This window comes from Eleutherodactylus coqui, chromosome 10 (genome assembly GCF_035609145.1).
Source record: "Eleutherodactylus coqui strain aEleCoq1 chromosome 10, aEleCoq1.hap1, whole genome shotgun sequence".
In the NCBI taxonomy this organism is placed as follows: domain Eukaryota; kingdom Metazoa; phylum Chordata; class Amphibia; order Anura; family Eleutherodactylidae; genus Eleutherodactylus; species Eleutherodactylus coqui.
The window spans coordinates 65,298,047-65,322,823 of NC_089846.1; the positions used below are offsets into that span (position 1 = coordinate 65,298,047).

At 49.0% G+C, this 24,777-nt stretch overlaps 1 protein-coding gene across 3 annotated transcripts in view; it reads right to left on the minus strand.

Moving 5' to 3' along the window:
• The window catches only part of SIPA1L3 (signal induced proliferation associated 1 like 3), a 158,376-nt gene extending 156,926 nt beyond the window's left edge, over positions 1-1,450 (minus strand). For all 3 annotated transcript variants that reach the window (XM_066581186.1, XM_066581185.1, XM_066581181.1), the window contains exon 1: positions 1,376-1,450. The gene's annotated coding sequence lies outside the window, so the exon portion shown is untranslated. The remainder of the gene's footprint in view (positions 1-1,375) is intronic.
• Between the last annotated feature and the right edge of the window lie 23,327 nt (positions 1,451-24,777).

Genomic DNA, 24,777 nt, shown 5'->3' on the forward strand with positions numbered 1-24,777 from the left:
CATCAGCACCCCCTGTGCATGCCCCCCAGTGCCACCTTCACCAACTCCTCTGTGCCCCCAGAGCCACCATGAGCATCCGCCAACACAAACCTGCACCATCAGCACCTCCTCTGCGTGCCCCTAGTGGAACCATCAGCTACCTATTTTGCGTAACCATGAGCACCCGCCAACACAAATCTGTACCATTAGCATCCCCTCTGCGTGCCCGCAGTGCCATCATCACCAATCCCTCCGTGTAACCCAGTACCACCATGAACAGAACCCAACACAAACCTGCACCATCAGAACCTCAGTGGAACCATCAGCACCTCCTCTGCATACCTCCAGGGGAACCATCAGCTACCTCTTCTGCGTAACCATGAGCACCCGCCAACACAAACCTGCACCATCAGCACCTCCTCTGCGTACCCCCAGGGGAACCATCAGCTACCTCTTCTGCGTAACCATGAGCACCCGCCAACACATCTGTACCATCAGCATCCCCTCTGCGTGCTCCCGACGCCACCATCACCAACCCCTCTGCGTGCCCCCAGTGCCTCTAAGAGCACCTGCCAAAAGAAATCTGCAACATCATCCCCCCCCTTTGCGTACCCCCAATGCCACCATGAGAACCCGTCAACACATATCTGCATCAGCACCCCCTGTGCGTGCCCCCAGTGCCACCATCACCAACCCCTTTGTGCCACCATGAGCTCCCACCAACACAAATCTGCACGCCCCCAGTGCCACCATCACCAACCCCTTTGTGCCATGAGCACCCACCAACACAAATCTGCGCGCCCCCAGTGTCATCATCACCAATCCCTTTGTGTAACCAGTTGCCACCATGAACAGAACCGAACACAAATCTGAACCATCAGCACCTCCTCTGCGTGCCCCCAGTGCCAATATGACCACCCGCCAATACAAATCTATACCATTAGCACCCTCTCTGTGTTTCCCCAGTGCCACCATCACCAACCCCTCTGTGTAACCCATTGCCACTGTCAGCAGATCCCTCCACATACCCAGCACCACCGTGAGAACCCTCAAAACAGATCTGCACCCCTCTGTGTAACCCAGTGCCACCATCAGCCACCTCCTCTGCATAACCTGCCCCACCATAAACGACACCACCAGTGCCCCCTTCCGAGAATAGCCCGGACCTCCAGCTGCCGCCGTCACCTGGGCACACAGGTGCAGTGTGTGAGCGCCGCTCCTGCACACTTACTCCACACTGCAGCCTGTCCCGTCCCTGCCCCCAGCTGTAGCCCTGCAGCTGCCCTCCTCAGCCCGGAGACTTCTACCTCGCACGTCCGTTGCTTCCCTCCAGTCACCTCCATGAGCCGCACACCGCCGCACTTCCCCCGAGTTCCCCGGTGTTCCCGACACTTACCAACTGCCGCTTCCCAGACACCGACTCTGAGCCTCACCGCTCAGCTCCGATCCCACAGCGCCACTACAAGCCCCGCCCTCCTGAGTGCCCCGCCCCCCGCCTCTACACTGACCGCACGAGCCCCGCCTCTCACACACTATGGCCGCCTGTTGCTTGCCATCCGATTACGTCACGCCAACCACCTCTTCTTTTTTGTAAGAGCTTTATTAGTACGCAGCCTGAAGTTTGCCATTTCAAACAAATACCGAATATTTTATCACTTTTGCACAATAAAAACACTTGAAAAAGAAAAAATAATAGCATTTGCTTTTGTGACACTGTATTAAGAGAACTAGAATTTTTTAATTTTTTCCCTCCACAGAGCTCTATCAGGGTTTCGGCGTCTGCTGTTTTTTTACTGGTACTATTTTGGGATATATTTTACATTTCGATCACTTTTTATTCCCTTTTTTGGGAGGCGAGATGAACAAAATTATAAATGCTGGCATTGTTTTTTGTTCGTTTTTTTAATAGTATTCATAGTGCGTTATAAGTTACAACTTCACTTTATTTTGCCGGTAGATATGATTACAGTAATGTCAGATTTATAGAGCTTTTCATAATTTACTATTTTTGTACAATAAACACACTTTAAAGCAACACTCCGGTTTGGGGGGAAAGCTCTGTCTCGGGACCGCAGCTTGGAGGGGTATTGTTCCTGTACTTTATCTTCTCTTTCTGGCCCTTCATTTTGCTGATTCTGCTTTCATTTTCAAGCAGTCAAGATGGCCGCCATCTTTAGAAGACCAGAGCATCCGTGGTGTATGGGTAGTGTTAGGACTACCAGTGCACTGTAGCTTTTTTGTGATTGGCCAGCGCTGATCATGTGATCAAGACCAGTTCATATATGAGATAGCTAGAAAATGGCGATGGCCATCATGACTGCCCAAAAACAAAGCAGTGAAACAGAGGGACCAGGCAGAGAAGATCAAGTACAAGTAAAATACCCGTCCGGTCCCAGGACAGAAAATGTTTCCCAAAACTCGAGGGCCGCTTAATTTTGATTTTTTATTCTTAAATCAGATATAAATTTGTTTTCGGGAAAAGAATCGTTTGATGTGACGGGAGCAAAACAAGTGATAAAAAACAAAAAGGTAGAATGAGGGGGAGGGGCAAACAAATTAATCGTTGTTTGGTTCCATGTTGGCAGCTGATCAGTAGTAATGGTGGCAGGTCCCACGTACTTTGGTCTCGCAGATACTTTCCCGTGTTGTGTGCCTTCTCGTTGACCGCCCTTCCCCATCAACGCCTTTTTTACCCATCACAATGCCAAAAGCTTTACACGTTTTGGCGATAGTGGTGTTAAACATTGGCCCTTCCGATGACTTTGTCTGGACATCCATCGTACGTGAGTCCAGGAAGTTGTCCCTGATGACGCTACACCGTAGACCCCCGAGCGTTAGACTGTTAATGAAGAAACAAGAGCGATCGTTCGAGGCCAGAACCGTGATCCGGCACAGGTTCCCTCCCAGCTTGGCGGCCCACACGGACAGGCGTCGTGCAAGTCGGGCCTCACCAGGTTCTTGATTTAGTCGCACCAGGACATGACGGCGGAGGGCAGTTCCAGGTGTTTTCAGCTGTTGGCGGGTGTCGCTGCCTCGTGCGGATCGGGCTGGTGTGCGCGCAGGATCCAGAGGTAACGAAAATAGGGTGGATTTTCTACAGTGGAAAATTCTGCTTCAAAATCTGCAGCATTTCGACATCAAAAACTGTGCGGATTTTGACTAGTAATTAGCTGCGTAACCACAGCTGATTTCAGAATCCACAGTGCTCCCCTCACCTGGCAGCGAACCCCATTACCTGGCAGCTGGTAGTGAACGTCACTCTGCTAGTCAGGTGATGCGGGATTTGGCATTGCCTGACTAGTCGCATGGCGTTCACTAGCGGCTGCTGGATCTGGAGGGCCAGCACATACAACAGTCGGTCACCCCTAGTAGAGGTACGATGGACAATGACAGCTCAGCGATATGTTCAGGACATCCTGCAGCTACATGTGTTCCTCTCATGGCCGCTTTCACATGGACGACAAAATCACGCGTTTTTTTCACGACGCGACAGCACTACAAATCGCATGTATGTGAAGCCCATGCTTGGAGCCTTCCTTTGTTTTGCATCACACAAAAACGCAGAAATCCTACTGCAAAAGCCCTAAAATAAGCTCAGTCTGCATAAAAAAAACAATACATCACCTAAGAAGCATTGTCTGCTTCGTTGCGCGACTCCTCGGCACCTCCAGCAGACTTGCTTGCAGTTTTTAGCCAGCGCTTCCTGGTTTGGAGATTCAAAATCCCTGCCTTCAGGAAGCACTGGCTGTGATTGGTTTTAGAGCGCCGTGAAACAGCCAATCAGAGCCAGAGCTCGATGAACCAATCACAGCAATCACATTGAATGGCTGTGATTGGTTCATCGAGCGCCGCCTCTGAAAAACCAGTCAGAGGCAGCACTTCCTGGAGACGGCGTTTTTGAAGCCTCTGACCAGGAGGCACTCTTTGAAGACTACAAACAAGTGCCGAAGCTGCAGAGGAGACGCGTGGAGAAGCGGACAACGCTGCTTAGGTGATGTATTATTGTTTTTTTTGTTTTTCATGCAGCTAGGGCTTATTTTTGATGTGTATTTTAAGCCACCCCGAAAGTCCCAGCAAAAGAGCACTAAAAAGTTGCGCAACTTTGTAGCAACACAAAATCGTAATATCGCTGCAAGAAAATGCAGCGATACCACACAGAACACATGCGATATCGCTGCGATTTTCTCGCGGCGATATCGCTGTCATCTGTGTGAAAAAGGCCTAATGCTCAGCCATACTCACAAGGGTGTCACAGGAATGCCTCCACAACATGGCCTAGCTAATCACTAGATTTATCGCCAATATAACATGTATGGGACCATCTGGCACGCCAACTTCGAGATATCGTAAAAAGTGAACAAGTGAGCAGGAATTGCTCTGTGGAAAGCGTGCAAACAACAGTTGTTTGTACACTTTTTGAGTGACTATTTAGACAATCGTTTCCCATGTGAAGCCACCCTTAGTCTATCAGCTTTGCTGACTGAGTATACCTATTGCCATGAGCAAAAGTGAATACGCAGCTGCCAGTCACTCTAAGGCTGGGTTCACACAGGACGAAATTGTCGGCACAGCAATTCCGCAAGCGGCTCCCAATCCTGGTATTAACCAGCAAAGTGGACACGATTTTGCAAAAATCTCCACACGCTACAGACAAGCAGAAGCGGACATGCAGCGAGGGAAAACCAAGACGCAGGATGTCAATTCTTTTTTAGTTTGGGCAGCAGCCTCGCTCCTCTCAATGGGGAGAGAAAGCCGCAGCGGAATGGTAATGGTGAAACCGCTCCAAAATCCGCGACAAAATGCTGTGGGTTTTGAAGCTGCACTTTTACAGTGAAATTATTGTGGAATTTCAGTGCGGCCATTCCACGAGAGTTCCGCTGGAAATCCGTCCCGTGTGAACCCAGCCTAAGGGCATGTTCACACAGCTGAGTTCAACGTGGATTTTTCCGCATCTGAAAACAGAATCCAAATGCACGTCTTTTTGCTGTCAATGCAGATTTTGCTCATTGACAAGCCTAAATCCATATGCGGATCCGCGCCAAAAACCACGGCAGAAAAACTCAAGTTTTGACGTGATTTTTAGAAGCAGAATTTGACACAGAAAATTCTGAGATGAATTCCACTATGTGAACCTACCCAAAGGGTTCTATTAAACGGGACGATAGTTGGCATCCTAACAATTATCGCTCCTATGCTTTCACACAGAAGCGATAATTCAGTGAATGAAGGCGGAGCGCATTAGATATATTTTTCAGCCGTCTGCTTCCATTCACAGTAAACAGGCAGTCCTTCATATATGAATGACTGGTGAACGAATTGTCATTCATCATTGAGTAGCTTATTCAGTTTTGCACGTTCCGGCGATAAACTGAACAATAATTAGTTCCGTGTTAGGCCGCCTGTCCATGGCCGCGACAGAATATCGCTAGCAATATTCCGCTACGGGGGAGAAGGGGGGAGTGCTGAAAGGTCTCTGCGATGAGCTTATCTAATCGATAGGCTCACCACAGAGAATTGCAGCATGCCGCGATTTTAATCACGCGAGCGAAGAATTGCCATGATTCTCTGCTAATGGACGTCGGGCGGCGCTTTCCAAAGTTATCCTATGGAAAGGGTGTCATGCGAGCTCCACGGGCGATTTATCACGGCGGATCTCGCTATGACATCTCACCCATGGACAGCCGCCTTAAAAAGGCCCTGAGGCTACTTATCTCTCAGACAACAGAGGATCGGACATGTTATGTGTTGGTGTATCCAGCTGAAATCTCCGGGATCTGCTAGAATTAGCTATGGTGTTTGACCACTTACGTGTAGGTCCACACATGGGAAACCCAGGGGAACCGATGAAACCGCAGTTACTCACCTGGTATGATGGGTGTTTATTCTGTGACTTTTTTTTTTATTTACAGAACGAGTTGCCGTAAACCACAGGGGTCCTTCTGCACGTAAACCATTTTTATATGTTTCTTTTTACACTGCATGTTTTCCCTGTCAATGGGGAAAAATAACCACAAAGAGCCAATAAAACACCTTCAGCCTCAAAAACACCTCAGTGGAATTAAATAATTTTCCAGTCACTGATACCTAACACCTGACTATGGAAGTTTTAGTCACAAAAATTGTACATCAAGGCTGGGTTCCCACACGGCGTATTCCCCAGCAGAAATCTCACGGTTCAGTCGCAGCGAAAAACCGCAAGATTTCTGCTGGAAAAGTGCTGCTTTAAAACCCGCAGCACTTAGCTTGGCTTGGCGTTCTCATAGAGGAGAGTGCGGCCGCAACGAAAAAAAAAAGAATGTACATGCTGCGGCCGGCAAATCTGCGCCGCAGCGCCGACTTCTTACGGGTTTGCCGCGATGGATTTGCCATCCCGTGTGGACGAGATTTCAGAGAAATCTCGTCCACATGGCTGGCTAATACCAGGATTAGTGGCTGCAGGGGGATTTGCCGCGGCGAAATTCCGGACGGAATTTCCACGGCAAATCCGCCCTGTGTGAACCCAGCCTAAGGAGGATCGGTCATGTCATAAAGGCAACGGGGCTGGTTGCATCGCTCTGCAGCAGCAGCCGCTCTGACTCTATTGTCTCTTTTTTGTTCTTTATACTCACCCCAATCATCCAGCGCTCTTCGTGGATCCGGCTCCCAACACTGTGAATCTGTCAGGTCGGCTTCACACGAATAGATTTTATTTTCAGATTCCGCAATCGCCATCTGAGCAGGAGATCTGCAGTAAAACGTGGGCATTGAAAGGGGTGTATTTTCACTTTTTTCTTCACACTCACGGGTACGAATCACGTATTCTGCAAGTGGCATAAAAATCGCAGCTCTATTTTAGCAAGGATTCTGAGCGGACAGCCACCATTAAAGTCAATGGATTCATGTGTCCAGCAGCCCATACACAATTAACATTGAGAGGGAGAGAATATCTCTCTTCTGAACGATGTTCTACTACTTTCTGGTGTAGTTTTGCTGTCTGCAGTCTTTTTTCTGCACGGACGATATTTTGTTATTACACGTACATCTGCGCAGAAAATCCCACGCATCCCCGACCAATCGCAATTACTTTCCGCAATTGATCGCAGGTCTTCTGCTGTGGATATCTGCATGGAGAATCTGACCCGTTCGTGTAAGCCCGGCCTCAGACTGTCAATCATATCTGATATAACCCATTAACAATGAGCCAGGGCTACCTCCCACTTGACAGATTCACAATGCCAGGAGTCAGAAGTAAGAAGAGCTTGTATAAGAGAATGAAGCAAAGTGGCAGAAGAGTCAGCGGGACTATGACTGCAGAGCTATGCAGCCATCACAACTACCTTTACGACATAAGTCTTCTTTAAAGGGGTTTTCCAGGAAAATGTACATTTTATTAATAGAGATGAGCGAACGTACTCGTCCGAGCTTGATACTCGTTCGAGTATTAGCGTGTTCGAGATGCTCGTTACTAGAGGCGAGTACCACGCGATGTTCGAGTTACTTTCACTTTCATCTCTGAGACATTAGCGCGCTTTTCTGGCCAATAGAAAGATAGGGAAGGCATTACAACTTGTCCCTGCGACGTTCAAGCCCTATACCACCCCCCTGCAGTGAGTGGCTGGCGAGATCAGGTGTCACTCGAGTATATAAATCAGCCCCTCCCGCGGCTCGCCACAGATGCATTCTGACAGAAATCAGGGAAAGTGCTGCTGATGCCAGAGCTACTATAGGGAGAGCGTTAGGAGTGATTTTAGGCTTCAAGAACCCCAACGGTCCTTCTTAGGGCCACATCTGACCATGTGCAGTACTGTTGAGGCTGCTTTTTGCAGTGTTGCACATTTTTTTTGTATATCGGCCGTGCAGAGCATTGCGTCCAGAGCATTGCGTCCTGCAGTAATTTTACATAGTCCACGGCCCGTAGTGGTGGTGAGGCAGGGACAGTGAAAGACATATCCAGTCTATATACGCAGTGGGCTTTTCCAAAAAAATTTGGGAAAAAAAATCTATTTGGGCTGCCTGTGACCGTCCTGACTGTACTGCGTCTCTGCTGGGGGTAGTTGTCCTAATTCATACGCAGCCAGCTAAGTGTTACAGCAGGCTTGCGCAAAATTCTTCCCTGTCTCTGCGTTGCCTCTTACATCACCGCTGTATCCTGTCCAGAGTGAAACAGTCTGCAGTAATTTTACATAGTCCACGGCCAGTAGTGGTGGTGAGGCAGGGACAGTGAAAGACATATCCAGTCTATATACGCAGTGGGCTTTTGCAAAAAAATTTGGGGAAAAAAATCTATTTGGGCTGCCTGTGACCGTCCTGACTGTACTGCGTCTCTGCTGGGGGTAGTTGTCCTAATTCATACGCAGCCAGCTAAGTGTTACAGCAGGCTTGCGCAAAATTCTTTCCTGCCTCTGCGTTGCCTCTTACATCACCGCTGTCATCCTGTCCAGAGTGAAACAGTCTGCAGTAATTTTACATAGTCCACGGCCAGTAGTGGTGTTGAGGCAGGGACAGTGAAAGACATATCCAGTCTATATACGCAGTGGGCTTTTGCAAAAAAATTTGGGGAAAAAAATCTATTTGGGCTGCCTGTGACCATCCTGACTGTACTGCGTCTCTGCTGGGGGTAGTTGTCCTAATTCATACGCAGCCAGCTAAGTGTTACAGCAGGCTTGCGCAAAATTCTTTCCTGCCTCTGCGTTGCCTCTTACATCACCGCTGTCATCCTGTCCAGAGTGAAACAGTCTGCAGTAATTTTACATAGTCCACGGCCAGTAGTGGTGGTGAGGCAGGGACAGTGAAAGACATATCCAGTCTATATACGCAGTGGGCTTTTCCAAAAAAAATTTTGGGAAAAAAATCTATTTCGGCTGCCTGTGACCGTCCTGACTGTACTGCCTCTCTGCTGGGGGTAGTTGTCCTAATTCATACGCAGCCAGCTAAGTGTTACAGCAAGCTTGCGCAAAATTCTTTCCTGCCTCTGCTGTGCATTCCGTAAGCGAAGTCAGCCTCCAACCACAGGCCAATAAGTGGCACAATTAATTACAGCGTTCTGTTTCTGCACTACTGGTAATACAGCATGCTGAGGGGTAGGGGTAGGCCTAGAGGACGTGGACGCGGGCGAGGACGCGGAGGCCGAAGTCAGGGTGTGGGCACAGGCCGAGCTCCTGATCCAGGTGTATCGCAGCCGACTGCTGCGGGATTAGGAGAGAGGCACGTTTCTGGCGTCCCCACATTCATCTCACAATTAATGGGTCCACGCGGTAGACCTTTATTAGAAAATGAGCAGTGTGAGCAGGTCCTGTCGTAGATGGCAGAAAGTGCATCCAGCAATCTATCGACCACCCAGAATTCTGCGCCGTCCACTGCTGCAACTCTGAATCCTCTGGCTGCTGTTCCTCCTTCCTCCCAGCCTCCTCACTCCATTACAATGACACATTCTGAGGAGCAGGCAGACTCCCAGGAACTGTTCTCGGGCCCCTGCCCAGAATGGGAAGCAATGGTTCCGAATCCTCTCCCACTGGAGGAGTTTGTCGTGACCGATGCCCAACCTTTGGAAAGTTCCCGGGGTCCGGGGGATGAGGCTGGGGACTTCCGGCAACTGTCTCAAGAGCTTTCAGTGGGTGAGGAGGACGATGACGATGAGACACAGTTGTCTATCACTCAGGTAGTAGTAATTGGAGTAAGTCCGAGGGAGGAGCGCACAGAGGATTCGGAGGAAGAGCAGCAGGACGATGAGGTGACTGACCCCACCTGGTTTGCTACGCCTACTGAGGACAGGTCTTCAGAGGGGGAGGCAAGTGCAGCAGCAGGGCAGGTTGGAAGAGGCAGTGCGGTGGCCAGGGGTAGAGGCAGGGCCAGACCGAATAATCCACCAACTGTTTCCCAAAGCGCCCCCTCGCGCCATGCCACCCTGCAGAGGCCGAGGTGCTCAAAGGTCTGGCAATTTTTCACTGAGAGTGCAGATGACCGACGAACAGTGGTGTGCAACCTTTGTCGCGCCAAGATCAGCCGGGGAGCCACCACCACCAGCCTCACCACCACCAGCATGCGCAGACATATGATGGCCACGCACCCCACAAGGTGGGACGAAGGCCGTTCACCGCCTCCGGTTTGCACCGCTGCCTCTCCCCCTGTGCCCCAACCTGCCACTGAGATCCAACCGCCCTCTGAGGACACAGGCACTACCGTCTCCTGGCCTGCACCCACACCCTCAACTCCGCTGACCTCGGCCCCATCCACCAATGTCTCTCAGCGCACCATCCAGCCGTCGCTAGCGCAAGTGTTGGAGCGCAAGCGCAAGTACGCCGCCACGCACCCGCACGCTCAAGCGTTAAACGTGCACATAGCCAAATTTATCAGCCTGGAGATGCTGCCGTATAGGGTTGTGGAAACGGAGGCTTTCAAAGGTATGATGGCGGCGGCGGCCCCAGCGCTACTCAGTTCCCAGTCGCCACTACTTTTCCCGATGTGCCGTCCCAGCCCTGCACGACCACGTCTCCCGCAACATTGTACGCGCCCTGACCAACGCGGTTACTGCCAAGGTCCACTTAACAACGGACACGTGGACAAGCACAGGCGGGCAGGGCCACTATATCTCCCTGACGGCACATTGGGTGAATTTAGTCGAGGCTGGGACAGAGTCAGAGCCTGGGACCGCTCACGTCCTACCCACCCCCAGAATTGCGGGCCCCAGCTCGGTGGTGGTATCTGCGGCGGTGTATGATTCCTCCACTAAACCACCCTCCTCCTACGCAACCTCTGTCTCGCAATCAAGATGTGTCAGCAGCAGCACGCCGCCAGCAGTCGGTGTCGCGCGGCACGGCAGCACAGCGGTGGGCAAGCGTCAGCAGGCCGTGCTGAAACCACTCAGCTTAGGAGAGAAGAGGCACACGGCCCACGAACTGCTGCAGGGTCTGACAGAGCAGACCGACCGCTGGCTTGCGCCACTGAGCCTCCAACCGGGCATGGTCGTGTGTGACAACGGCCGTAACCTGGTGGCGGCTCTGCAGCTTGGCAGCCTCACGCACGTGCCATGCCTGGCCCACGTCTTTAATTTGGTGGTTCAGCGCTTTCTGAAAAGCTACCCACGCTTGTCAGACCTGCTCGGAAAGGTGCGCCGGCCCTGCGCACATTTCCGCAAGTCCCACACAGACGCTGCCACCCTGCTCACCCTGCAACATTGGTTTCATCTGCCAGTGCACCGACTGCTGTGCAACGTGCCCACACGGTAAAACTCTACGCTCCACATGTCGGCCAGGCTCTATGAGCAGCGTAGAGCTATAGTGGAATACCAACTCCAACATGGGCGGCGTAGTGGGAGTCAGCCTCCTCAATTCTTTACAGAAGAGTGGGCCTGGTTGGCAGACATCTGCCAGGTCCTTGGAAACTTTGAGGAGTCTACCCAGATGGTGAGTGGCGATGCTGCAATCATTAGCGTCACCATTCCTCTGCTATGCCTCTTGAGAAGTTCCCTGCAAAGCATAAAGGCAGACGTTTTGCGCTCGGAAACAGAGGCGGGGGAAGACAGTATGTCGCTGGATAGTCAGAGCACCCTCCTGTCTATATCTCAGCGCGTTGAGGAGGAGGAGGAGGAGGGGGAGGAGGATGAGGAGGAGGGGGAAGAGACAGCTTGGCCCACTGCTGAGGGTACCCATGCTGCTTGCCTGTCATCCTTTCAGCGTGTATGGCCTGAGGAGGAGGAGGAGGAGGAGGAGGATCCTGAAAGTGATCTTCCTAGTGAGGACAGCCATGTGTTGCGTACAGGTACCCTGGCACACATGGCTGACTTCATGTTAGGATGCCTTTCTCGTGACCCTCGCGTTACACGCATTCTGGCCACTACGGATTACTGGGTGTACACACTGCTCGACCCACGGTATAAGGAGAACCTTTCCACTCTCATACCCGAAGAGGAAAGGGGTTCGAGGGTGATGCTATACCACAGGACCCTGGCGGACAAACTGATGGTAAAATTCCCATCCGACAGCGCTAGTGGCCGAAGGCGCAGTTCCGAGGGCCAGGTAGCAGGGGAGGCGCGGAGATCAGGCAGCATGTACAGCACAGGCAGGGGAACACTCTCTAAGGCCTTTGACAGCTTTCTGGCTCCCCAGCAAGACTGTGTCACCGCTCCCCAGTCAAGGCTGAGTCGGCGGGAGCACTGTAAAAGGATGGTGAGGGAGTACGTAGCCGATCGCACGACCGTCCTCCGTGACGCCTCTGCCCCCTACAACTACTGGGTGTCGAAGCTGGACACGTGGCCTGAACTCGCGCTGTATGCCCTGGAGGTGCTTGCTTGTCCTGCGGCTAGCGTCTTGTCAGAGAGGGTGTTTAGTGCGGCTGGGGGAATCATCACAGATAAGCGTACCTGCCTGTCAACCGACAGTGCCGACAGGCTTACACTCATCAAGATGAACAAAGCCTGGATTTCCCCAGACTTCTCTTCTCCACCAGCGGACAGCAGCAATACCTAAACAATACGTAGGCTGCACCCGAGGATGGAAGCATTGTTCTCTATCACCATCAAAAACGGGGACATTTTTGCTTCATCAATCTGTGTATAATATTCCTCTTCCTCCTCCTGCTCCTCCTCCTGAAACCTCACATAATCACGCCGAATGGGCAATTTTTCTTAGGCCCACAAGGCTCAGTCATATAATTTTTGTAAACAATTTTTATACGTTTCAATGCTCATTAAAGCGTTGAAACTTGCACCTGAACCAATTTTTATTTTAACTGGGCTGCCTCCAGGCCTAGTTACAAATTAAGCCACATTAACCAAAGCAATTAATGGGTTTCACCTGCCCTCTTGGTTGGGCATGGGCAATTTTTCTGACGTACATTAGTACTGTTGGTACACCAATTTTTTGGGGCCCTCGCCTACAGTGTAATCCAATTAATTTTTTGCCCACCTGCATTAAAGCTGACGTTACATCAGCTGTGCTGGGCACTGCAATGGGATATATTTATGTACCGCCGGTGGGTTCCAGGGAGCCACCCATGCTGTCGGTCCACACGGAGTTGTAACTGCATGTGTCCACTTCTAAAGAACCCCAGTCTGACTGGGGCATGCAGTGTGGGCCGAAGTCCACCTGCATTAAACATGACATTACCTCAGCTGTGATGGGCAATGCAATGGGATATATTTATGTACTGCCGGTGGCTTCCTGGCACCCACCCATGCTGTCGGTCCACACGGAGTTGTAACTGCATGTGTCCACTTCTAAAGAACCCCAGTCTGACTGGGGCATGCAGTGTGGGCCGAAGCCCACCTGCATTAAACATGACATTACCTCAGCTGTGATGGGCACTGCAATGGGATATATTTATGTACCGCCGGTGGGTTCCAGGGAGCCACCCATGCTGTGGGTCCACAGGGACTTCACAATAGGGAGTTGTACCTGCCTGTGTCTATGAATTAAAAACCCCGGTCAGGTTGGGGCATGCAGTGTGGGCCGAAGCCCTCCTGCATTTAATCTGACGTTAGCTCTGCTGTCCAGGGCACTGCAATGGGATACATTTATGTACAGCCGGTGGGTTCCAGGGAGCCACCCATGCTGTGGGTGCACACGGAATTCCCATTGCGGAGTTGTACCTGCCTGTGACTATTTATAAAAAACCGCGGTCTGACTGGGGCATGCAGACACCTTGACAGAATGAATAGTGTGTGGCACATAGGTTCCCCATTGCTATGCCCTTGTGTTCAGCTCCTGATGGCGGTGGCACAGGATTATATTTCTCATTGCTTCTGTACAGCATTGTGGGCTATCGCCCTGCCCCTTTTAAAGAGGGTCACTGCCTAGCCGTGCCAACCCTCTGCAGTGTGTGCCTGCGGTTCCTCCTCATGGCAGACGCACTTATAAATAGACATGAGGGTGGTGTGGCATGAGGGCAGCTGAAGGCTGCGCAGGGACACTTTGGTGTGCGCTGTGGACACTGGGTCGTGCGGGGGGGGGGGGGGGGGTTGGGCAGCATGTAACCCAGGAGAAGTGGCAGCGGAGTGTCATGCAGGCAGTGATTGTGCTTTGTTGGAGGTAGTGTGGTGCTTAGCTAAGGTATGCATTGCTAATGAGGGCTTTTCAGAAGTAAAAATTGTTGGGAGGGGGGGGGGCACTCTTGCCGCTATTGTGGCTTAATAGTGGGACCTGGGAACTTGAGATGCAGCCCAACATGTAGCCCCTCGCCTGCCCTATCCGTTGCTGTGTTGTTCCCATCACTTTCTTGAATTGCCCAGATTTTCACAAATGGAAACCTTAGCGAGCATCGGCGATATACAAAAATGCTCGGGTCGCCCATTGACTTCAATGGGGTTCGTTACTGGAAACGAACCCTCGAGCATCGCGAAAATTTCGTCCTGAGTAACGAGCACCCGAGCATTGTGGTGCTCGCTCATCTCTATTTATTAACCTTTGTTATAGATAATTTGCTTTTTTGACAAGTAGTAGTCACAGAGGTTGTACCTCCATCGATCAAATACTGATGGTGTAACCTAAACACCATGTGCAGCAGCAGATGCTGAATACAAGTTGAAGATCATTACGAAGTGTTAGTGTTGCGTCCTCCGGACGTGCAACCTCAATAACATAAATCAAAGGCACAACTGTGCAAAGGAAACATAACACTATGGAAGATTCTCTCCATATAGTCCCCTAACCCGGGAGGGGACCCTGCCTTCTCGGCGGACCGATCGCTCTGACAAGTGCGAGCCCGCACGCGTGCCTGGGCCACTAACAAGTCCCTATCAGGGAGCCCTAGCACAAAATAGAAGCGAAGCAGAACCAAACAAAACAGAAAATAACTTAGCTTGCATGGAGAGCTTCCGCCAAGCTGTGTAGCTCCGTCGCTGTCCAAAAGGCAACTGAAGTGATTGACCAGCACAGGAGATAGTGCTGGTCCTGTTTAAATAGGAGCCAGGCTACTCAGCACCAGGTGCTGACTGACCTTCCTCCTGCAGCTACCACACCCCTCAGCTCCCGGAGAAGCAAGGGCACGCCCAAAACCTGGTCTGGCCTGCAGGCAAGGTGCAGACCTCAGCACGGCTGCAACAGTTAGCTAGTTAAAAGGGTTGTACCAAGATTGACTTATCACCTATCTACAGAATAAGTGATAGAAGTTTGATTGGTGGGGGTCTCACCTCTGAAACTCTGATTTATCCCAAGAATAAGGATTCCATGTCTCCTCTTCTCATTGCAGGGTCCGAGGAGCGGGCCCACAGTCGAGGAGACAGCGGGGTAGATTGAGGCCTTGTCACGGGGCTCTACCATCTACTCCCCTGGAGGTAGCACAGGACCCGTCCAAGTTACTGCTGGTGGAGTTTCACAGGGTAACCCAAGTGGTGGTTTACTATAAGGTCCTTTTATCACTCGTGATGCCACCGTTCCATCCTTTATGGTGAATCCAGACATTGTCAATAAAGAGTCCACACACAGTGATAACGTTTCAGGGCAGAACCAGAGCTGTTGGTTAAGCTTGTTTACTTCAAATAACAGCTAACAGTGCAAACTCTGTACATCAACCATAAAGACACTGGTGCAGGGAACATTAGTGGTAGGACGGAGGAATCACAGGATGACAGACGAGTCCACAGTCCAAGTTATCTGCGGGGTTCTGTTCCCGGTCACTCTCCTTCACTCCCTCCAGCTCTCTACCGGCCAACACTCACGTTCGGGGAAGGGCACTGAGCGCTGCATGGCGGTTTCTCTCACTCTCTCAGTTCTCCATATCAACAGCAGGAAGGTCTGAGTGAATTGGGCCCAGGGCACACACAAGGCAATCATTCAGCCTCTTTCATCCTTGGTTCCCTTGTAAGACAAGGCACAGTTTCTCCTAATCACTCCAAGTCCCTCAGATTTCCCCAGACTCTCTTAGACTCCCTTACACTAACTTGCATACACAGTGCAATCATATATATATATATATATATATATATATATATATATATATATATATATATATATATATTACATGGTCACATGACACACAACAAGATACATTTTCCAGACATAATAGGTCTGGAGGAAATAGCCGAGTACAAGCACTCAGCTATCTCCGGCAGTCCCATTGAAGATGAATGGAGAAGCACAGCGCATGCTCAACCATTGATCCATTCGATCTTCTCCCTACTGTGGGGGTGCAGTGAGCTCACAGTGAGAAGGTGAGGGGGAACATAGGACCCCCGTTCTTGAGATCGGTGGGAGTCTCGGAGGGGAGACTGCCACCAATCAGACTTTTGTCATCTATCCTATGAATAGATGATAAAGGGGGTTATACCAAGATTGACGTAAGTGCAAAATATGCATTAAAGGCTTTTGCTCATCATCATTATCCGTCTTTGCTTTTAGGCTAGCCAGACAATCAGCTGATCATAATAAATCCGGCTTCAGAAGGCCTCGATTGCAAGGTTCCCAACTGTCCTTAAATTTCTAGACAGTCCATAAAGATAAGCCTAATAAAATTAAGAAACATGAAGCAAGCAACAGAGAGACATTAAGTTCCTTGGTTCACTACAAATATTTCCTAAATGTTAGGAATAAGTATGTTAATAATGAATGGAATTAGTTACAGTTTGGGTGATTTTCAAGAATTCAGAAACTGTTAAGGCAGCAGCTCACGTGGCTGTGATGGCACAATCCAATTATTCCAAAAATGCACTCGCTTTTACTGTAAACGCGGAATGCAAAAATGTTTAAGGCTATAATGTTCATTGGGAAAACTTGTGTACATAACGTACCACCTATTCTAAACAGTACTGGACATTACGTATCATTGTAGTGTGCAGAGCTTGTGCAGTAGTAGCTTACACTGAAGGGACAGAAATCTTCAGCGCTGCTCCCAATATTACAATTAGTATTCTTCTTATAGCTGCTGCTGCTGATGGGGCGTAATCGTAGTAGCCAAGGACTAGTCTTACGGCTTATTTGATAAGATAGGGATGTCCATCTATTAGCAGACCTATTGGGAGTTATTCCCATTATGTGTTACCAAGGCTTTGGTGATATATGTTTTAATTAGTAGTGATAAGGCATTGTGTTTCTCTTTACTATATACTAGTTAATGGATATAGCTTTATAATTACTTCTGGCAATCGTGTGCAATACCAGTGGCCAATAAGTAGAACTATGGTTATTTTGATAGTTTAAAGGGGAATTCCAAGCTCTGCTTTTCATAGCCGAGATGGGAAACTGCTGTCATGGCTACTGGCCACCTAGCCGGAGCCTATGGGGAGAGCCAAGCGCTTACCGCAGCGCTGTTTCCATAGCTCTCATTAAAGTGTGTATGGAAATAGTAGCTCCCATTCATAACTCCTTGAGTTATGGAAACAGTGTAGCAAGCTGAGCTATGCTGTTTCCATAGTTCCCATTCACCTCAATAAGAGTTACCGAAGCAGAGCTTGGCTGAAGTGCTTGGCACTTTCCGACAGGTGGGTTGAACGGACTGCCAGGTTTTCCCATCTTGGTCATGAAAAGCCGAGACGAGAACATCCGTTTAAGGATGTTTATCCCTATAAGGCGATACTTGGGGTTTTTCTTAGCACCAAAGAAACTATCACCATCCAGGCAGCATTTTTGGCTGTGATTGGCTGGCGCTCAATCCAATCACAGTGCTAACTTGCTGACGGTGGGGAAATTCAAAGTCCCGTTTAGCAGAGAGAGATGACAGCAGGGAGGATTACAGGGCAGCTTGCCACACTGCCGGGGAGACCATCGTTACACAGATACGGCTGCAAAGTGAGTATTGCGTTTTGGTTTTTTTTACCTAGTCTAGCTAGGCTTATACTCGAGGCACCTAATGTTCTCAGTTTTTTGTGGTAAAATTAGGCACCTCGGCTTATACCAAGACTTATACCTTAGGCCAAAATGCAGAAGCAGTGTGTGAAAAATTAAGTTGAAGTAATTGTTTTTTACATGATTTTTATCAGTCTCTCACATCATCCTGGAGGAATCTTGGCCCACTTATTAAGGTTTGTCATTTACACACAGTTCTCTTAACGTCCTGCCACAGCATTTTAATTGGTTTGAGGTCTGGACTCTCATTGGGCCATTGCAACACCTTCTTTTCTTTTTCAACCATTCTGATGTAGCTTTGCTAGTGCGCTCGGGATCATTCATTGTCCTGTTGCTTGACCCAGTTTTGGCCAAGCTTTAGTGTTTGGATAGATGGCCTCACTTTTGACTCTAGAATACTTTAGTATACAGAGGAGTTCACAGTTGGCTCAATAAGTCCTGTCAAATGTCGTGTAGCTGCTAAACAATGTCAAAATCATCACCCCTCCACCACCGTACTTGATAATTGGTATAAGGTATTGGTGCTGATATTTTGCATTTGTTTTTTGCCAAATGTGGCACTGGGCATTGTGGCTGAACATCTCCACTATGGCCTCATTTGTCCAAAGGACATTGTTCCAAATGTCTTGAGGTGTATTCAAATACAGTTTTGCAAACTTTTGCCATGCTGTCATGTTCTTTTTTTAGAAAGAAGAGGTTTTCTCCTGGCAACCGTTCCAAACAACCATACTTGTTCAATCATTTTCTATTTGTACTGTCATGAACTTGAACATTTAACATGCTAATTTATGCTTTTAGAATCTGAGATGTAGCTCTTGGGTTTTTAGCAATTTCTCTGAGCATTGCACGGTCTGACCCTGGTGTGAATTGGCTGGGACGTCCACTTCTGAGAAGATTGTCAGCTGTCTTGAATTTTTTCCACTTGTCAAGAATCTTTCTCACTGTATAATGATGGACTCCAAATTGCTTGGAAATCGCCTTATAGCCCTTCTCAGATTGACGGGCAGCAATAATTGCTTCTCTAAAATCATAGCAGATGTCTTTCCTGCTTGGCATTATGTTAGCACCCACCTGAATGCTCCAGAACAGCAGACTGACAAAACGTCTGCTTTTATAAAGGTGCTAACATTAGCTGATAATCAATTAATCAGGGACATTTGATTAGCAGCACATAGCTGCTACTTACCCTTTTAATTCCTATGGAAGCAGTAAGGATGTACTTAATTTATCACACACCGATTCTGCATTTTGGACTAATTTTTGTTAAAAGACACAGTGTAATTTGTCATGTGTTGCTGTTCATCTGAGATTGTATTTACCTAGTTTTTATGACCTTCTAAGGACCAGATATTATTTATTATGTCCTGATACATAAAATCATTGCATTCAAAGAGGGTGTACTTCGTTTTTCTCATGACTGTATAATAAGGCTTTATGGGTGTGTTCATACATAAGGTTAGGGCTTTAGCAGGATTAGAGATGAGCGAGCATACTCGCTAAGGGCAATTACTCGAGCGAGTATGGTCCTTAGCGAGTACCTGCCCGCTCGGAAGAAAAGATTCGGGTGCCGGCGCAGGTGAGCGGTGAGTTGCGGGAGTGAGCAGGGGGAGCGGGGGGGGGGGGGGGGGGGAGAGAGAGATCTTCGTTCCCCCCCGCTCTCCCCTGCCGCTCCCCGCCGGCACCCGAATCTTTTCTTCCGAGCGGGGAGATACGCTTAGCGAGTATGCTCGCTCATCTCTAGTCAGGATATAAACACGATTGGTTTTACCAGCAATATGCAGTGACTGGAGCATTGTTCTGTGTTTCTTCGGGGGTTAGTGTTTTTGGGGTAGTCCATGTTGCTTTCCCTTGCGTTAAAAAACTGTGTAAAAAAGTTGGAGCATATTGCCTTATGGCAGCATTAAGCCACTTGGTAAAGTGCTAAACACAAAAATTCCATTGTGTTCCTGATTATGTCCATGGGAAACACATCAGTTCGGCTAGCTCCACATGGGTAATTGTGATTTCGCCACGAGAACCACATTTAGTTTTGCTATTTTTGTTTTTCTACCCTAAAAGATTTCATTTTGTTTTTCACTGGCATTGTACAGATAACGGGCCATGTTGAAGGTGGAAATAAATCTGAAATTATTCATCTTTCTCAACTTTCTTAACATGACACTTTAACAGGGGGGTGTAAACTTTTTATATACCTGCCCTTGTATCTCTGTATCAATAAGTATGGCCGCCTGCTGTGGTTTAAGAATAGATCGTCTCCTTTTTTTTCTAATTTAGATATGGAAAAAAACATTCTTGGTGTTATAGGGATTGTGGCATAGGGGCCCTGTCCTGATCACAGTACCAATAACGACAAATATCAGGCGTCTTGTTTCGGGGTGTATGTCCATGGCAGATCCCGTCTTTTGTCTATGTGTAGAACCGTGAAGAATTGTAGAAGATACTGAGTTATCTTCAGAGCTTAGTTATTCGATTTTCAGACTGACAGGTGTTCATGCCTCTAAATATTACTTGCTCTTTTAATAACAGACTCTTAGCGTACATCCTTCATAGAGAAAAGAGAATAAATGTCAGCCATCGCCAGTTGAGCGGGGTCACAACATGTGCTTTCCAAGAGAACATCAAAAGACAGACAGGGACCCCCTGCACAGAGGATGTAATAAGACAGGCAGATGATCAGGGGGTTGCTGTACGGCAGAAGGACACCACCTGCCATGTCAGATCACACAGGGCTGGAGACAATGAAGGGGTCCATCAGCTCTTCGTACCATTAATTGCAAATGATTCCCTGCTTCACTAGACTGATGGGAAGATCACCGCAAGCACAGAACTCATCAGTACTTAAAGTGAAGAAAATAATACAGTCAGGCTACACGAGAGCACCACAGCGTGACCATGCTGCGCATATTCACGTTAGCCTATTTAAAGGAGTGAATTCCCACTAATAGAGGAGTCAGGTGATAGTGAGTAAAAGCCTCATTCACATCGGCAAAAATATGCTGAATATTACACGCGTAATACGCAGTGAATGAGGGGAATACCTTCCCCTTCGCCTGCTTTGTAAACTCCGTGCCAAAGAAGTAAGGTACCCAGTGACACTAGGGCTGGGTAAAATAGAAGTGAGCTGTGTTATGTGTTCTGAGGACTATTGTGTGCCTGTAACAAGTGAAGTGCCTCTCTGTCAGGAGAAAAAGTTAAAGGGGTTGTCTCGCGGCAAACATCAAAATTTTACATTCCCCCATTCCCCCTGTCACCCCCCCCAGCATAAAATAGCAATTTAAAGCGGTTTTTAAGCCGCTTGCTACTCACCGATCCGACGAAATATGAACTTTAAAAAATCTTCTGCCTAAGATGGCCGCCGGTCCTTTCCCAGGGATGCACTGCTGTTTTCTCCCATGGTGCACCGCAGGTCTTCTCCCATGGTGCACCATGGGCTCTGTGCGTTCCATTGCCGATTCCAGCCTCCTGATTGGCTGGAATCGGCACACGTGATGGGGCAGAGCTACGCGATGACACGTAGAAGGGGACGGAGCCAGAACGCCGCTCGTGCCAGACCGAAGAGAAGCCAGAAGACCCTTCTGCGCAAGCGCGTCTAAAAACACCAGAAGACAGCAGAATTAGACGGATCCATGGAGACGGGGACGCCAGCAACGGAGCAGGTAAGTGAATAACTTCTGTATGGCTCATATTTAATGCACGATGTATATTACAAAGTGCATTAATATGGCCATACAGAAGTGCTTAACCCCACTTGCTTTCGCGAGACAACCCCTTTAATGTTTTGCAACTGAACTGTGTCTGTACCCAATGAAGCTGAGATTTGCAAATACTAAGAGAGACTGACCTCTGGCATCTGAATCAGGCCTAAGGACTCCCAGTTCAAGAAGAGTTTACAAAACATTTTTAATACTGTCTCCCAGTGTGTCTGTCTCATTCCTTTTGACTATACCTTGAGAGTAGGTTTACCGCCCAGCTGGTAAACCAGAAGCCTGGCCAATAACTACCTTCAGAGGCCATGCTGGTAGCTCATGTAACTACCTCTAGACGCTAGTGCTGGTATTTTTTTTCTGTAACTAGCTCCAGGAGACAGTGACGGTAGTTCTTGTAGCTACCTCTATAGCTCAGTGCCAGTATTTTTTGTAACTACCTATAGAGGCCAGTGCCGATAGTGCTTCTAACTACCTCCAGAGGTCAGTGCCGATATTACTTGTAACTACCTCCAGAGGTCAGTGCCGGTAGTTCTTGTAACTACCTCCAGAGGCCAGTGCCGGTAGTTCTTGTAACTACCTCCAGAGATCAGTGTCGGTATTTCTTGTAACTACCTCCAGAGGCCAGTGCCGGTAGTTCTTGTAACTACCTCCAGAGGCCACTGCCGGTAGTTCTTGTAACTACCTCCAGAGGCCAGTGTCGGTAGTTCTTGTAAATACCTCCAGAGGCCAGTGTCGGTAGTTCTTGTAACTAGCTCCAGAGGCCAGTGCCGGTAGTTCTTGTAACTACCTCCAGAGGCCAGTGTCGGTAGTTCTTGTAACTACCTCCAGAGGACAGTGCTGGTATTTCCTGTAATTAGCTCCAGAAGCCAGCGCTGGTAGTTCTTGTAACTACCTCCAGAGGCCAGTGCCGGTAGTTCTTGTAACTACCTCCAGAGGCCAGTGCCAGAAGTTCTTGCAACTACCTCCAGAGGCCAGTGCCAGTAGTTCTTGCAACTACCTCCAGAGGCCAGTGCCGGTAGATCTTGTAACTACCTCCAGAGGCCAGTGCCGGTAGTTCTTGTAACTACCTCCAGAGGCCAGTGTCGGTAGTTCTTGTAACGACCTCCAGAGGCCAGTGCTGGTATTTCCTGTAATTAGCCACAGAAGCCAGTGCTGGTAGTTCTTGTAACTACATCCAGAGGCCAGTGCCACTAGTTCTTGTAACTACCTCCAGAGGATAGTACTGGTATTTCCTGTAATTAGCTCCAGAAGCCAGTGTCGGTAGTTCTTGTAACTACCTCCAGAGGCCAGTGTCGGTAGTTCTTGTAACTACCTCCAGAGGACAGTGCTGGTATTTCCTGTAATTAGCTCCAGAAGCCAGCGCTGGTAGTTCTTGTAACTACCTCCAGAGGCCAGTGCCGGTAGTTCTTGTAACTACCTCCAGAGGCCAGTGCCAGAAGTTCTTGCAACTACCTCCAGAGGCCAGTGCCAGTAGTTCTGGCAACTACCTCCAGAGGCCAGTGCCGGTAGATCTTGTAACTACCTCCAGAGGCCAGTGCCGGTAGTTCTTGTAACTACCTCCAGAGGCCAGTGTCGGTAGTTCTTGTAACGACCTCCAGAGGCCAGTGCTGGTATTTCCTGTAATTAGCCACAGAAGCCAGTGCTGGTAGTTCTTGTAACTACATCCAGAGGCCAGTGCCACTAGTTCTTGTAACTACCTCCAGAGGATAGTACTGGTATTTCCTGTAATTAGCTCCAGAAGCCAGTGTCGGTAGTTCTTGTAACTACCTCCAGAGGCCAGTGTCGGTAGTTCTTGTAACTACCTCCAGAGGACAGTGCTGGTATTTCCTGTAATTAGCTCCAGAAGCCAGCGCTGGTAGTTCTTGTAACTACCTCCAGAGGCCAGTGCCGGTAGTTCTTGTAACTACCTCCAGAGGCCAGTGCCAGTAGTTCTTGCAACTACCTCCAGAGGCCAGTGCCAGTAGTTCTTGCAACTACCTCCAGAGGCCAGTGTCGGTAGTTCTTGTAACTATCTCCAGAGGCCAGTGCCGGTACTTCTTGTAACTACCTCCAGAGCATAGTACTGGTAATTCCTGTAATTAGCTCCAGAAGCCAGTGCCGGTAGTTCTTGTAACTACCTCCAGAGGCCAGTGCCGGTAGTTCTTGTAACTACCTCCAGAGGCCAGTGCCGGTAGTTCTTGTAACTACCTCCAGAGGACAGTGCTGGTATTTCCTGTAATTAGCTCCAGAAGCCAGTGCTGGTAGTTCTTGTAACTACCTCCAGAGGCCAGTTCCGGTAGTTCTTGTAACTACCTCCAGAGGATAGTACTGGTATTTCCTGTAATTAGCTCCGGAAGCCAGTGTCGGTAGTTCTTGTAACTACCTCCAGAGGCCAGTGCCGGTAGTTCTTGTAACTACCTCCAGAGGATAGTACTGGTATTTCCTGTAATTAGCTCCAGAAGCCAGTGGCGGTAGTTCTTGTAACTCCCTCTAGAGGCCAGTGTCGGTAATCCTTGCAACTACCTCTAGAGGCCCGTGTCGGTAGTCCTTGCAACTACCTCTAGAGGCCAGTGTTGGTAGTCCTTGCAACTAGCTCCAGAGGTCAGTGTCGATATTTCTTGTAACTACCTCCAGAGGCCAGTGCTGGTATTTCCTGTAATTAGCTCCAGAAGCCAGTGCTGGTAGTTCTTGTAACTACCTCCAGAGGCCAGTGTCGGTAGTTCTTCTAACTACCTCCAGAGGACAGTGCTGGTATTTCCTGTAATTAGCTCCAGAAGCCAGCGCTGGTAGTTCTTGTAACTACCTCCAGAGGCCAGTGCCGGTAGTTCTTGTAACGACCTCCAGAGGCCAGTGCTGGTATTTCCTGTAATTAGCCACAGAAGCCAGTGCTGGTAGTTCTTGTAACTACATCCAGAGGCCAGTGCCACTAGTTCTTGTAACTACCTCCAGAGGATAGTACTGGTATTTCCTGTAATTAGCTCCAGAAGCCAGTGTCGGTAGTTCTTGTAACTACCTCCAGAGGCCAGTGTCGGTAGTTCTTCTAACTACCTCCAGAGGACAGTGCTCGTATTTCCTGTAATTAGCTCCAGAAGCCAGTGCTGGTAGTTCTTGTAACTACCTCCAGAGGCCAGTGCCGGTAGTTCTTGTAACTACCTCCAGAGGATAGTACTGGTATTTCCTGTAATTAGCTCCAGAAGCCAGTGCCGGTAGTTCTTGTAACTACCTCCAGAGGCCAGTGACGGTAGTTCTTGTAACTACCTCCAGAGGCCAGTGCCGGTAGTTCTTGTAACTACCTCCAGAGGCCAGTGTCGGTAGTTCTTGTAACTACCTCCATAGGCCAGTGTCGGTAGTTCTTGTAA